At 33.5% G+C, this 13,428-nt stretch overlaps 1 protein-coding gene and 1 pseudogene across 2 annotated transcripts in view; both read left to right on the forward strand.

Moving 5' to 3' along the window:
- The window catches only part of LOC125874446 (uncharacterized), a 341,050-nt gene that overhangs the window by 70,345 nt on the left and 257,277 nt on the right, over positions 1-13,428 (forward strand). The window lies entirely within an intron of this gene.
- LOC125874452 (uncharacterized) lies at positions 10,017-10,637 on the forward strand (annotated as a pseudogene).

The following is a 13,428-nucleotide window of genomic DNA, read 5'->3' on the forward strand; positions in this document are numbered from 1 at the left end:
CTCAGGTCGTGACATCCCCAACTTGAAGACTCTATTCCTACTCCAGTTTATACTTCACTGGATCTAGAAAGAATTAAAGATTCAACTCGATAAAAACTCAATGCACGCAAACTTACTTAAGAACTATAAAACATAGGACTAAGAATCAGTTCTTTAATTCTTGTTTCCTTGCGTTGGCTACACTTCGTAATCATAAATCACTCAAATATTAACTCCCTCAATTTGATTGTATTCTTCTTGTAACTCTCTGTTTAAGTGCACAATTTTCTCTGACGAAAATATTGCCCTATTTATAGATTTGAACTCTGCACAGTCTTCCTTCTTCAAGTTGAACTCGACTATCTTCTTTGTTCTCCTTATTTGACCTGAACTTGATTTCCTCATCTGATCATGCTTCCTACTTCATTCCAGATTTGAAACCACATTCATGTCATTATACTTCCTTTTTTTCTTATGCTTCCTACTTCATAAGGATTTATTTATGAAAGGAAATCTTTTAGTACTGGTTTCTTGTCGAAAAATCAACTCTTTCACCGATTTATAAATTCTAATTCGCGTGGTTGACGTTATCCTTATCCCAGTCGGATTCGGTTTGAAAGGAACATGTAGGAGCAACCGGTTTGTTTCATCTATTCCTCTATTTGTCAATTATCAAAATCTTTCTCGATCTAACAAATTGGTCTAACTTGTGTTTATCTTTCTTTCCTTATCCCAGTAGAAAGAAATAATGCAGTGAGATAGAATAACAAGAATGATGCAAGGAAATGGAATCATAATGATGATGTAGGTGGAACAACAATAAGGCTGGGAGATGGAACAATAACAATAGAGAAGACAATGATATATGCTGGGAGATGGAACAATAACAATAATTGTCGCTAATGTAATGATTTTGGGCACATGAAGCGAAATTGTAAAAAATTACAGATTTGCAACCAACAGATTTGGACTGATACTATTTTTGCCACTTCTAATTAACCCTTAATTGTTACTATCTCTGCCGATTAGTATGCCAAACTTACAAAGTATGAGGAATCAATGAATGAAATTACTCCAGCCCCTGCCCTTACTAAGTTAGGTAACAAATGTATCATTTCATTCTTAAGAAACTGGATAATTAATTCGGGTGCTATATATTACATGACAGATAATCCCAATTTTTTTCTAAATTCCGATCACATTAAGCACCATCCTCAGTTACCATAGCTTACAGATCTAGTTATACCATTGAGGGATTTGGGATCATTTACCCCACTTCATCTATTACTTTGTCCTCTGGCTAGGCTTACCTAGTCTTGTCTTTAATCTAATTTCTGTGAGTAAGATTACCAAATACCTACAATGTTTTGTCTTTTTATTTCCCGATTATTGTCTTTTTCAAGATCTTATGACAAAGCAGATTATTGGTAAAGGACATGTATCAGACGGTCTCTACATTCTTGATGAATGGATGCCCCGTTAGTGTTACGACCTGATCCTACACCATGTACATGGCCGACACTCAAGAACCATTTCTGGTCCCCAAGCGAACCCTCACCTGGTTGAATACAAGCGGAAGACTAACTTAAGTATACAAAAGCTTAAAATTGAATTAAATTCAATAAACTCAACTTTAAAAATAATCTGAACAATACTCAATAGATAACTCAGAGTTTGTAAAAAAAACTCAAAGAAGATACATATCGAAAACTACTTAACTTTGTCTATCTGAAGCCTCTACTATTACAGAAGGATGTCGGGACAAGACCCACAACATCTCAAAACTACTAACTGTAAGATAAAGGTGAAGTCCTCCAGAATATAATAAGGCTCACCAAAGAATACTGGAATTGCAAGTGGTATCAACGAAGCTTCTGTTGATGACCTTGAATACTTGTATCTGCATTATAAAAGATGAAGGCCAAATGAAGTAAGTACATGGAATGTATGAGCATGTAAGGGGAACTCTAAAGCATAAACATATGCTTGAACTGGTGGAAAAGAAACATACTTACCTCTTCTCAACTCACTCAACTCAAAGATACATAGTTCAACTCAACTCGGAGAAAATAGTTCAACTCAACTCAGAGAAAATAGAGCTCAACTCAATGATAAGATATTCAACTCAGAAAAATAAGGTTAAACTCGATAATAAGATACTCGTCTCTGTGAAATAAGGCACAACCCTATAATGAGATGCTCCACTCTGTATATTCAACTCAATATAAAGCAACAATAAAAGATGCAATGTATGGAAAGCTTTTAAAACAATAGATAACAACTCTATGTATTGAAGACTACAATAATAACTCAGTTTGTATATAAAAATACAATATAACTCTGTGTGGGAGATTTTCTAACAGACAATCATCACTATGAGCTATGTGATTATAACACGTCTAGCCTACGCTACCAGAACTGTCCTATACTTTGCCAGCATATATAACCTACTACTAAGTGGATCCGCTAGTCTATGCTAAAAAACATTAAGGAATCATCTAAAAAGTATGACCCTTTAATTTCTATCCATGTTGGCTACATGGTTTATGAGGACTTTGAGTTATCTGAACTCGTCCCCATATCGGTAGTCAATACTACTCCCAAAATATAACTAGCTCATATGTTTAAAAACATAACTTTTTCTGTGGTTTGAGATTATTATTCAAAAATCTTTCTATGAAAAGAGATGGTACTCAAAACTGCTCAAAACTCTTTTGAAAATCGGTGTTTCCTCTCATCTTAAATGTGGAAACATTTACTCTTGGGAATACTTAGTTCCCATATATCATTTTAAAGAAAATGAATTCAACTCTACTCTTTCTCAAACTCAGTTGTTCAAGTCTTAAAACAAGTTTAGAAAAATTTGTAAAAGACTTCTCAAAATAGGGTTCATGCCGAATTATGGACGTGAACAACTCAATTCAAGGTTTTCAATAACCATACATAGAACTCAATACTCGGAACTCAACAACTCATAACTCAAGAACTTCAGTGAGACTACTTATTTCAAGAATGTTCAACTTAGAGGGTTAATGCAAAATTATGGGCATGAGCAACTCAACTCAAGGACTTCATGATGCTACTCATCTAAAAAATGCTCAACTCATAAGGTTCATGAAGAATTATGGGAGTGAACAACTCAACTTAAGGACTTCATGAGTAACATGTAATAGTCCCATGATTAGAAATATAATATTTAAAGGGTTAGAAATTCAATACTCAAGACTTAGAACTTGAAGATACTACTCCTCTCAAAGATGCTCAATTTTTGAAGTCCATATGGAATTTATGGGAATGAACAACTCGACTCTAGGGTCTACATAACAATATGGATCTCAAGTATACGACTTTTCTCATTCTCATACATACTCCCTAAAAACTTAGCTCAAATCGATAGTTGATCACAAGGGATTCACAATTGAACTCAAAGACTTTCTTGAACTCTATTCAAAGGATCTCGTGATGATAACGTAGAGTCGTGAATACCTTTACCTCATTATCATACTCACTTGCTCAAGTCTTGAAACAAGTTATTTGAAATTGTAGAAGATTCCTCAAAAAAACTCAAAGGGACTTTCTCAAAATGTTCGAAAGAACTCTCAAGACTTAACTCATAACTCTACCTTGGATTTGAATTATTAATTAAATGTTATGATTCATGTTATTAATGATTTCTAGGTGCTTAGAAGTAGTTTAGAGTAGTTAGAATCAAATGGGAGTGAAGATACACTTTAAAGGGACTCAGACGGGACAACCGATAGAAAAGGAGTGGGGTAGGCAATCCTGGCGCACTGTTGGCGTGGGGCGCTAGCCCCTAAACTTCAGAGACATGATATTGGCGCACTATTGAGGCGCCACCCCAGCCCCCACCTGGCGCATCTGGGGCCCGCTGCCCCAGCCCCTCCCAGAACTCTCCGATGAATTTTCTTCTTTGATTTTTGGGCCTAATTTGCCTAGAATCGAATGGTTTCTTCCCAATTCACTCAGATTTAAATACCCAACATAGGTACACAAGAATCTACTAAAAAACAACCCTCAAATTCAAAGAATTTGTCTCAAGAACTCATCAAACACATCCTAATTTAAGAACGAAAGCAAAACTTCAAGAACACTCATCAAGAACTTAAATCTTTCAATCTTTATGGACAAATTCGAATATGTAAATCATGATTGCCGTGTGGATGAACAAACCCAACACTATGGAACTCACATACCTCTTAGGGAGCAAACCCTTGGAGAGGGATTGACTTGAGGAGGACCTGATGATGAAAGAGTTGGTGCAGGACATGTATCATTGGTCGCTTGTTGGCTAGATACTGTCGACCAAGGAAATGGTTTTAAACTTAAGGGACATGGTAGGGGTCAAGCTTAACCCCATACACCTATGGCACACAACCAAGGTGACGGTTTAATATAAAATAAAAACTTAAGGGGGTTAATATTATAGGATAAAAATCTAAATCGAATCATTTGTAAAAATTTAAGGGTCATTTGTACAAAGATTCACCAAACATCTTCATTTTCCAACAATGATCCTCGTCCTCAAATTGTGGTTTGTGCCTTTAAATTGCTATTGTTGATTTTGTCCTCCCCGCTCCCCTATTAAGCTGTAATTATGTCGTAGATTCTAGATAAATTCAGTCGAAGGGTCGTTAAGAAGGTGGTAATCTTTGATGAAACTCCAGCAAAACTTTAAAGTCGGAAAAATGTCAGGAAAAAAAATTCTAAAGAGAAGGTGTGATGGAAGTAAATCGAAAATGGAAGAACTTATATAGATTTTGGAAAAAAAACATCAGTCTTGCCTTGATAGTGGGCCATGGTTTTTAACCAATCACATGAAGACACGTGCTCAAAGCATAAAAGGCGAAGGGACATGTGTCATGTCAAGAAATGTCGGAGGACTTATCATTTGCTTTTGTCCAAGAATTGAAATGTTTTCCATTTTTCTGTCACAATTATTTGAGTACCCAAAAAAAAAAAGGGACTATCTATATAGGGTAAAACTCAAAGTCGATAGATTGGAAAAAGCGACAGGTCAGGCGTGAATAAGAGATCAATGCCACAATGTGAGCCCACCTAGCTCTGATAATGCATCACCATCTATGAGACACAAATCAGATAAGGTAAGTTTGAAGTTCAACCATTACAAGAAAGTTCAGGATTAATGTCAAGTGTTACAGAGCAGCAATAATGAGTATGAATAGGTTTTTATTAACTACAGTTTTTAAACATTAGCAGCTAAATATAGTTATTTCCTTAATCTTCCCTTTTTGTCTGCTAACTTTTTAAGCAGTTCTAAGAAAATCGATAGTTAATTACTATTTAGTGCTAATGGTATTGGTTCATTTTAGGTTTAAGCTGGTTTTCACAATATGTGGGAGTAAAAAAATATTAGTCTAACTCCTATGAACAAATAGGAAATTTCCTCGTTCACGATTGATTTGCTTATTTGCGAAAACAATTAAAGAGCAATTTATATGGTTTTATATACTTTAGTAGAATAATTTAATTTTAATATATGAATAACATCACCAAAGGTGAAAAATATTTCATTTCAATAAGTTTCTACCCTATCTTTGTGAAATTGTAGTCTTCTCCCTTTTTTTGCCGCATACATATCATACAGTTGTTGTCTAATGAAAGTATCTAGTATCTTATAGAAGTTGTTTGATGATATAAAATATTAAATTTTTCAATAATAAAAATTAATAGATGAATAAAATTTAAAGTATTATTTATATAATCATTAATTTAATTTAAGATCATTTTATGGTCAATCACTATTTTCTTGTCTATTTTTATATAGCTAGTAAGGAGTGTATCTTGTGATATAAAGAAAAATTATATGGAATAATACATAGCCAATGAAGAAGGAAGACAAAAATATATGTTCATGTTAAATTCACTCTAGTGTTCCATTTGATTTAAATCTCTTGCCACCAACACTTTACTCTCTCCGTTAATTTTTACATACATATCTATTAAAAAATAATTATTATCATGGCTATGTTATCTTATATATTATAAGTAAAAGTGAAAATCTATTTTTTGAAATAGTGAATTTAACATTAAAACTAATAATTCAATGGACTACGTTGATACCCATTGTTTTAGCAAAATTAGGAAGAAACTCCTTCGTTTGAGAGAAAAGAATAAAAAACAAAAAAAACAAAGAAGAAATATCTTACCCAAATCATATGCCTTTTTTCATATACGTTTAATATTATTGTCTCTCCCACAACTTTTCGTCACTGTTAACTCATGAAAATGGTAAGAAAAAATACGATTGTGAATTGTTGAATGGTTTTCTACAATTGTTTCACCAACTCTTTCTTATGAGGTGCCTCGAATTTTGTTGAATTTCAAACTTGATCAATTTTTGCAAATAACACTTGAGATTTTTTAAGATGAAGAAGAAGAAGAGTAGAGAACTTAAAGAAATTGTAGTTTAAAAGTGTGAGGAAACCCCTCTATTTATAGCTAGCAAATAGTAGTATGAATAGGTGTTACTTGTGCCTTATTCGAAAAGTCACAACCTTTCGAAAAAGTCACTGCTTATCGAAAAAATCACAACCCATCGGAAAAGTCACAAATCATTGAAAATGTCACAACCCGTCAAAAAAGTCACAACCCTTTGGAAAAGTCACAACTATTGAAAAAGTCACAATTCTTTAATTTGAAAATGTATCTACTTTCAATGTAATAAAATTAATTAAATTAATTACTAAAATAAATTAAGCATTTTTAAATGGGGGTATTATAGTAATTCAACATTCAAGTTTGAGAGTTCATGTTTTTAAGGTAGTACTAGTATCACGGCACGTGCGTTGCACGTGTGTATCATATCATATAGTATACGATGTTGTAAAATAGAATTAATATTACAAAATTTAATGTTTTAATTTTAGTAAATAATCATAACTGAAAGAATATTGGGCAGGTGCTTTTAAATGATTAATATAGTTTTTCATAGAGTTAATTGTTTTTTGAGTAAAAAATGGATAGATATCATTGAAACATTTCAAAATGCATTCAAAAAATTTAAATATGGGGAGAAAGTGCTATTTCTTAAGTAGTATTGTTCTTTACTTTACTCAATCTGGAAAACAAACTTAACCAACAAAACAGAAAAATAATATCAAGATAAAAAAATGGCCAGCATTAACTTTTCCTCTTGAGGTTATGACCGTAAAATATTTTAATATTTTATCTTTAAACGTGATATATCTTGTACAAAATGTTATTATTCAATTAATATTTGAGTAAGGCTATGATATAGATGTAATTTTCCAAAAAAACAAAAGTGTACTTAAATAGTGAATGTTAATACTTTTATTAGTAGAATGTTATAGAGAAAAGTATATTATGTCAATAATTAGTTCTATAGAAAATTATCCTTTATTTTGCCGCATACATATCATATAGATGTTGTCTTATGAGAGTATCTAGTATCTTATATACGTTCTATCGTGATATAAAACATTAAACTTTTTCAATTAAAATATTAAAAGATGAAGAAAATTTAAAGTATTATTTATAGAATTTTTAATTTGATTTAAGATCATTTTATGATCAATCACTATTTTCTTATTATTTTTATATAGCTAGCAAAGAGTTTATCTTGTGACATAACATTTTCTTAGATCAAAATGAACACAAAATAACATGAAATTAATACTTTATAAATTAATACTCAACATAAATATAAATAAAGTAAAGATATGTGGATCAATTCATAGCCAATGAAGAAGCTAAGGAAGGTGAAAATATATGTTCATGATATATTCACCCTAGTGTTTCATTTGATTGAGATCTCTTGCCACCAACACTTTACTTTCTCCGTTCATTTTTACTTACATATCTATAATAATATAATTATTATCATGGTTATATTATCATATTATAAGTAAAAGTGAAAATCTATTTTTGAAACAATAGACTTAACATCAAAACTACTAATTCAATGAACTATGTTGATGCCCGATGTTTTAGAAAAATTAGAAAGAAACTCCTTCATTTGATGTCAAAAGAATAAGAAATGGAGATACAAACAAGAAATATCTTACCCCAATCATGTGCCTTTTTGTATTTATTTATTATTATTGTCTCTCCCACATCTTTATCTATTTATTTTATTAGAACAAATAATAAACAATGTGTGTATTTAAAGTCTCTGTCAAATGAAAACACAAAAGAAATTATTCAAGAAACAAAATAAGAAAAATAAATGAAAGTTCCCACACACTATATATAGAAGATTTATGTGTGAAGCAAAGTTCATAGATAATTGCATATTTCTTTATTCTCTTCTTTAATAGAAAATCAATACCTAAATTCTAATGCTAAGAACTTCGGCGAAACATATCAATGTATTGGGGATGAATCATTTATGAAAAATTTACATGATCTCAAATTGTCACAGAAAAGAGATCCCCAAGAATTTATAAGGAGTGAATGGTTGTGATTTATGACCGAAGAAACATGAAGGTAGAAATTGTTGTGACTATTCGTAGGTAATTACTCTTTTTTTAATGAATAAAACATGTAGGTTAATTAAAGAGTATTAATGTTCTAAAATGATATAAATAATATTGATGTATGTATGTGATTAAAATCGTCAGAGGAAAATATAAGTGTGAATTGATGAATGATTTGCTACAATTTCTTCACCAACTCTTTCTTATGTGGTACCTCAAATTTCGTTGGGTTTCGAACTTAATCAACTATTGCAACTAATAGTTGAGATTTTTTTAAGAAGAAGAAGAGTATAAAACCTAAAAAAATTGTAGTTTAAAAGTGAGAGGAAACCCCTCTATTTATAGCTAGCAAATAGTAGTATGAATATGTTCTTATTGTGCCTTATTAGGTAAGTCGCAACCCTTCAAAAAAGTCTCTGCTCATCGGTAAAGACGTAACCCTTTGAAAAAGTCACAACTCATCGGATAAGGCACAACCCTTTGGTAAAGTCACAACCCTTTGAAAATATCACAATCCTTTGGAAAAGTCACAACTCATCGAAAATGTCACAATCCGTCAAAAAAGTCACAACCCTTTGGAAAAGTCACAACCCATCGCAAAAGTTACAATCCATTAATGTGAAAAGGTATCAACTTTTAATATAACATAATTAAATAAATTGAGTATTTTTAATTGGGGGTATTATAGTAATTCAACATTCATGTTTGGGAGTTCATGCTTTTAAGGTAGTATAGATTGAAGATAGGGAAAATTGTATATAATAGCAAACTATTAATTCAAATTAAATGCTATAAATATAGTTTGATTTAATTGTACCTCATAGCAAACTGTTGCTATTTCACCTCTCTCCTGGTGAATCTTGCTCGCCACTCTCGTTCTCTCCCTCGCCTCTCTCATTTTTTATACAAACGCAAGTGTATAAAGTGCGTTTGTGTTTGTATAAAGCGAGAGAAAATTGTATATATACATATATCTTCGTTCCCCTCTCTCCCCTCTCCTAGATCTCGCTCGCCACTCTCCCAGATCTCGCTCTCTCACTCGTCTCTCTCACTTTATACAAAAACACAAATTGTATAAAATGCGTTTGTGTTTGTATAAAGCGAGAGAAAGTTGTATATATACATATATTTTCGTTTCCCTCTCTCCCCTCTCCCAGATCTCGCTCGCCAGATCTCGCTCTCTCACTCACCTCTCTCACTTTATACAAAAACGCAAATGTATAAAATGCGTGAAAATTGTATATATACATATATTTTCGTTCCCCTCTCTCCCCTCTCCCAAATCTCGCTCGCCACTCTCCCAGATCTCGCTCGCTCACTTGTTTCTCTCACTTTATACAATTTATCATTTTGTATATGTATACCAAAGCAGATTATACAACTGCTTTCTTTTGTATATGTATAGCGAAATATATATATTTATGTTTGCTATGGAGTGCAATTATGCAAACTTTGCTATAGCATACAAATATGAATTTTGTGTTTATAGATAGAAGATAGATAGATATAGATAAATATGATATACGATATGGGTAATGCGCTTTGCAGACAAAAAAACTAATGCAATTATCAATCTTTCCATCAGAGGTTAATAGAATCCCAAATTGCGCTATTGGAATTCTGAACCTTTTCAACATTTGTCTTCTTTCTTCTTATCGTTTCAACCCCAACAATTTGGGTATGAGAGTGCATCCTCTCTCCCTGAGTCCTAACATTGGCGGAATTCATTCTAATTTTTAAGAACATCAACAACACATTCCTGATTCCACAATGAAGAAACTCTGGAGACTTCCTCACGTATTTAACTACTTTTGGGAATTTGTGTTCTGTTCTGATGCAGATGCGGCAGTTGAAGAGAAGGAAGGATTCTACCGTTTCATGGCGAAAATCGAACTAGAAGGAGCTGGGGATGGACAAGTGAGGGCAAAGGTAGTAGAGATTCATCCTGGGGTAACGAAGATCGTTGTGAGAAAGGGAAATGGAGACGGTGAGGATGAACAATTGAATGTGGGTACATGGAGGTACAGGTTGCCTGCCTCAACGATGTCGGAGTTGGCCACGACCGTATTTGTGGACGGAGAGCTTATAGTGACAGTGCCCAAGGATGACCATGGCCGTTGAGAATTTGATAATGGATCTAGAGGTGTTTGGAGAGACGCTGAACTTGTTCTTGTACAATAGTTAACAGTTTCACATTTTATGTATCAATTAAACAAACTACTAGTACATTAGAGTATATGCTTTCTCAAACAAAAATGATTAAACTTCAATCATGTATACGATATACCTCAACTTTAGCCACATAAAACTTCAAACATGGTATAAAGTTACATTTTGTCAAGACTTACTTTGAACGCCATATGTCCGAAGTTGTTTGAATAGTACATATGCAAAACAACAAGTCCTTTCCAATTGTAACATAGATATGTATGTTTACTTAAACAACAAGGTATATAGCCAAATAATGAACAAACTTGGGCTCTTTCTGTTTGACCATATGCTGATAATGTATAAATGTACGAGTAGCAATGTACCAAATCATTTTTTATGACGATGGTGTCCGGAATAACTTGCGCATTTCACTTACTACTTGTTACCTTCCATTAGCATAGGGTAACTTTGCGATCAAAGTTTTTAGGCAGATTGGAATCATCCAGTGTCTTTTGCTTCTGACTGAGATTTTGATCTTGCGATGTACCAGAGTTAGCTGAAAAATCCAGAAATTAACTTCATGAAAACCATTGTCCAAAATTGAAGGATTAAAAGAATCCTATATGCCATTAGAAATAGAGTAGGGAATGAACTGCCACAAGATTCGTTAATAATAGCAAATTGAGTACTGAACCAGGATTCCAGAAATACAAAAGACACAACATATAGACTGCAGTAACAACAATATCTATCTGGAAATATCAGCTTAACAAATAGGCTGCAGTAAATCTGAGCTGTATTGCTAAAGGCAGAGACTGCGCATGCATAAAAGATTCTTCACATTTTCGTGGTTCAGGAAAAAGATTACTTTGAGAAGTACAAACGTTTTATTTACCTGATCTTATAGCTTCTTTTGCTCAAGTGTTTTGTGATAATTTCTTCTGTTTTCTTCTCCAACATTAACTATGTACTGAATGTATATTTTGACTTGATAAAATGTTGAAGAAGTATCAGCATGATTCACATGTATTGCAACGTGTCTCCAAACATTTTTTCTGTGAAAATGTTTATTACGATAACTCAACAGACCAGCCAAAACCAAGGTGGCGCTTTTGGAATTCCTTTGAGGAAGATCTTGCTTCTGCTCATATGACATATGATGATGACTCTTACAATAAGAAAATCAATTCGGTGAAAACTGATCTGAGGAAGACCAATCTACAGCGCAGGCAAATTAATGTGAATATGCAACTACTGCCTTCAAAGTTATTTAAAATATGAATCAGAGAGTAGTACTGGAGAATGTCGGATATCTGTTATACAATATTTTACTTATTAGAGTATGGACAAGATAACCAAATTTCGTACACATGGCTAAAAGTACTAAAAAGTAACATTTAGTGAAAATTTCCTGTAATGATGGAAGCTGCCCACCCAAATAGCAGAGTGTAGTGTTCACTGGGGTTTTATACTGTCTAAATGAGGAAGGAGGAGAAGCTTAACAAGTCCCTTCTTGGAGATAAATTCCTTCCGCTAAGTCAATGCTTTGGATGTGTTCGGTAGGAAGTAAAATGTAAATATAAGTGGGTTTATTTCTTATTTTCTTGTGTTCTTTACATAAATAAACAAAATATTATCCTTAAAGCATTTGTATATAATCTAGAAAAATACCATGGGAGGTGGGGGTGTGGAGGTAGGGACGCGACGTGGAGTGGTGAGGGTGAAATGAGGTGTGTTGGAACTTGGAGGTGAGAAAGAAACGATCAATAAAGAATGCCACTTGTAGAACTTGTTTTCCCTTCTTTTGCTATGTACGTCATTTTTTCTCATTTTCAAGGAACTTGTTTCCAAAAATATTGATCAGCGGAACATGGAAAAATTAGAAAACATTTTCTAGAAAATGTTTTCTTCCATACCTAACACACCCTTTGCCATAGCTGAATATGCAACTTTGTAAGTTATTTGTTAACTGGAGTCTTTGTTCATAAATGTAGATGAGTGCATCAGGAGCTGATGTTCTGGAGGCAATTGAAGACCCATTTGACTGCATATTTAGGTCTTCAGCAAGTGTCCAAGATATTCATCATCCTGACACATTTAGCTCACCGCCTAGAAGGCGTAACTATAACCAGAAAAGGTCTCAGTGCAGGCATAGGATGCGTCACAAGGAGAACATGGATGTTTGAGCTTTCTTCAATTGACCAAGTAGCCCTCACAAATGCCCCTTGCATGTACCTGAATTAATGCGAAAAGTAGAACTATGTGGGCGTCTTTCTGTGTTGCTGCTCTCTCCTTGATACACGGAGTCTTGCATCATAGCTGAATGAGTCATGCACCAAATCTCTAGCTGGAATTGGTATTACCTCCAAGCTGCTTGTATATATTATGGCTCCATTTGCATTTCAGTTATTCAGGGATGATGTACAGATTTCAACATAAGCTAGTTATAGAGGGTTAACANCGGTGAGGATGAACAATTGAATGTGGGTACATGGAGGTACAGGTTGCCTGCCTCAACGATGTCGGAGTTGGCCACGACCGTATTTGTGGACGGAGAGCTTATAGTGACAGTGCCCAAGGATGACCATGGCCGTTGAGAATTTGATAATGGATCTAGAGGTGTTTGGAGAGACGCTGAACTTGTTCTTGTACAATAGTTAACAGTTTCACATTTTATGTATCAATTAAACAAACTACTAGTACATTAGAGTATATGCTTTCTCAAACAAAAATGATTAAACTTCAATCATGTATACGATATACCTCAACTTTAGCCACATAAAACTTCAAACATGGTATAAAGTTACATTTTGTCAAGACT

Source organism: Solanum stenotomum, chromosome 8 (genome assembly GCF_019186545.1).
Source record: "Solanum stenotomum isolate F172 chromosome 8, ASM1918654v1, whole genome shotgun sequence".
Classification (NCBI taxonomy): Eukaryota; Viridiplantae; Streptophyta; class Magnoliopsida; order Solanales; family Solanaceae; genus Solanum; species Solanum stenotomum.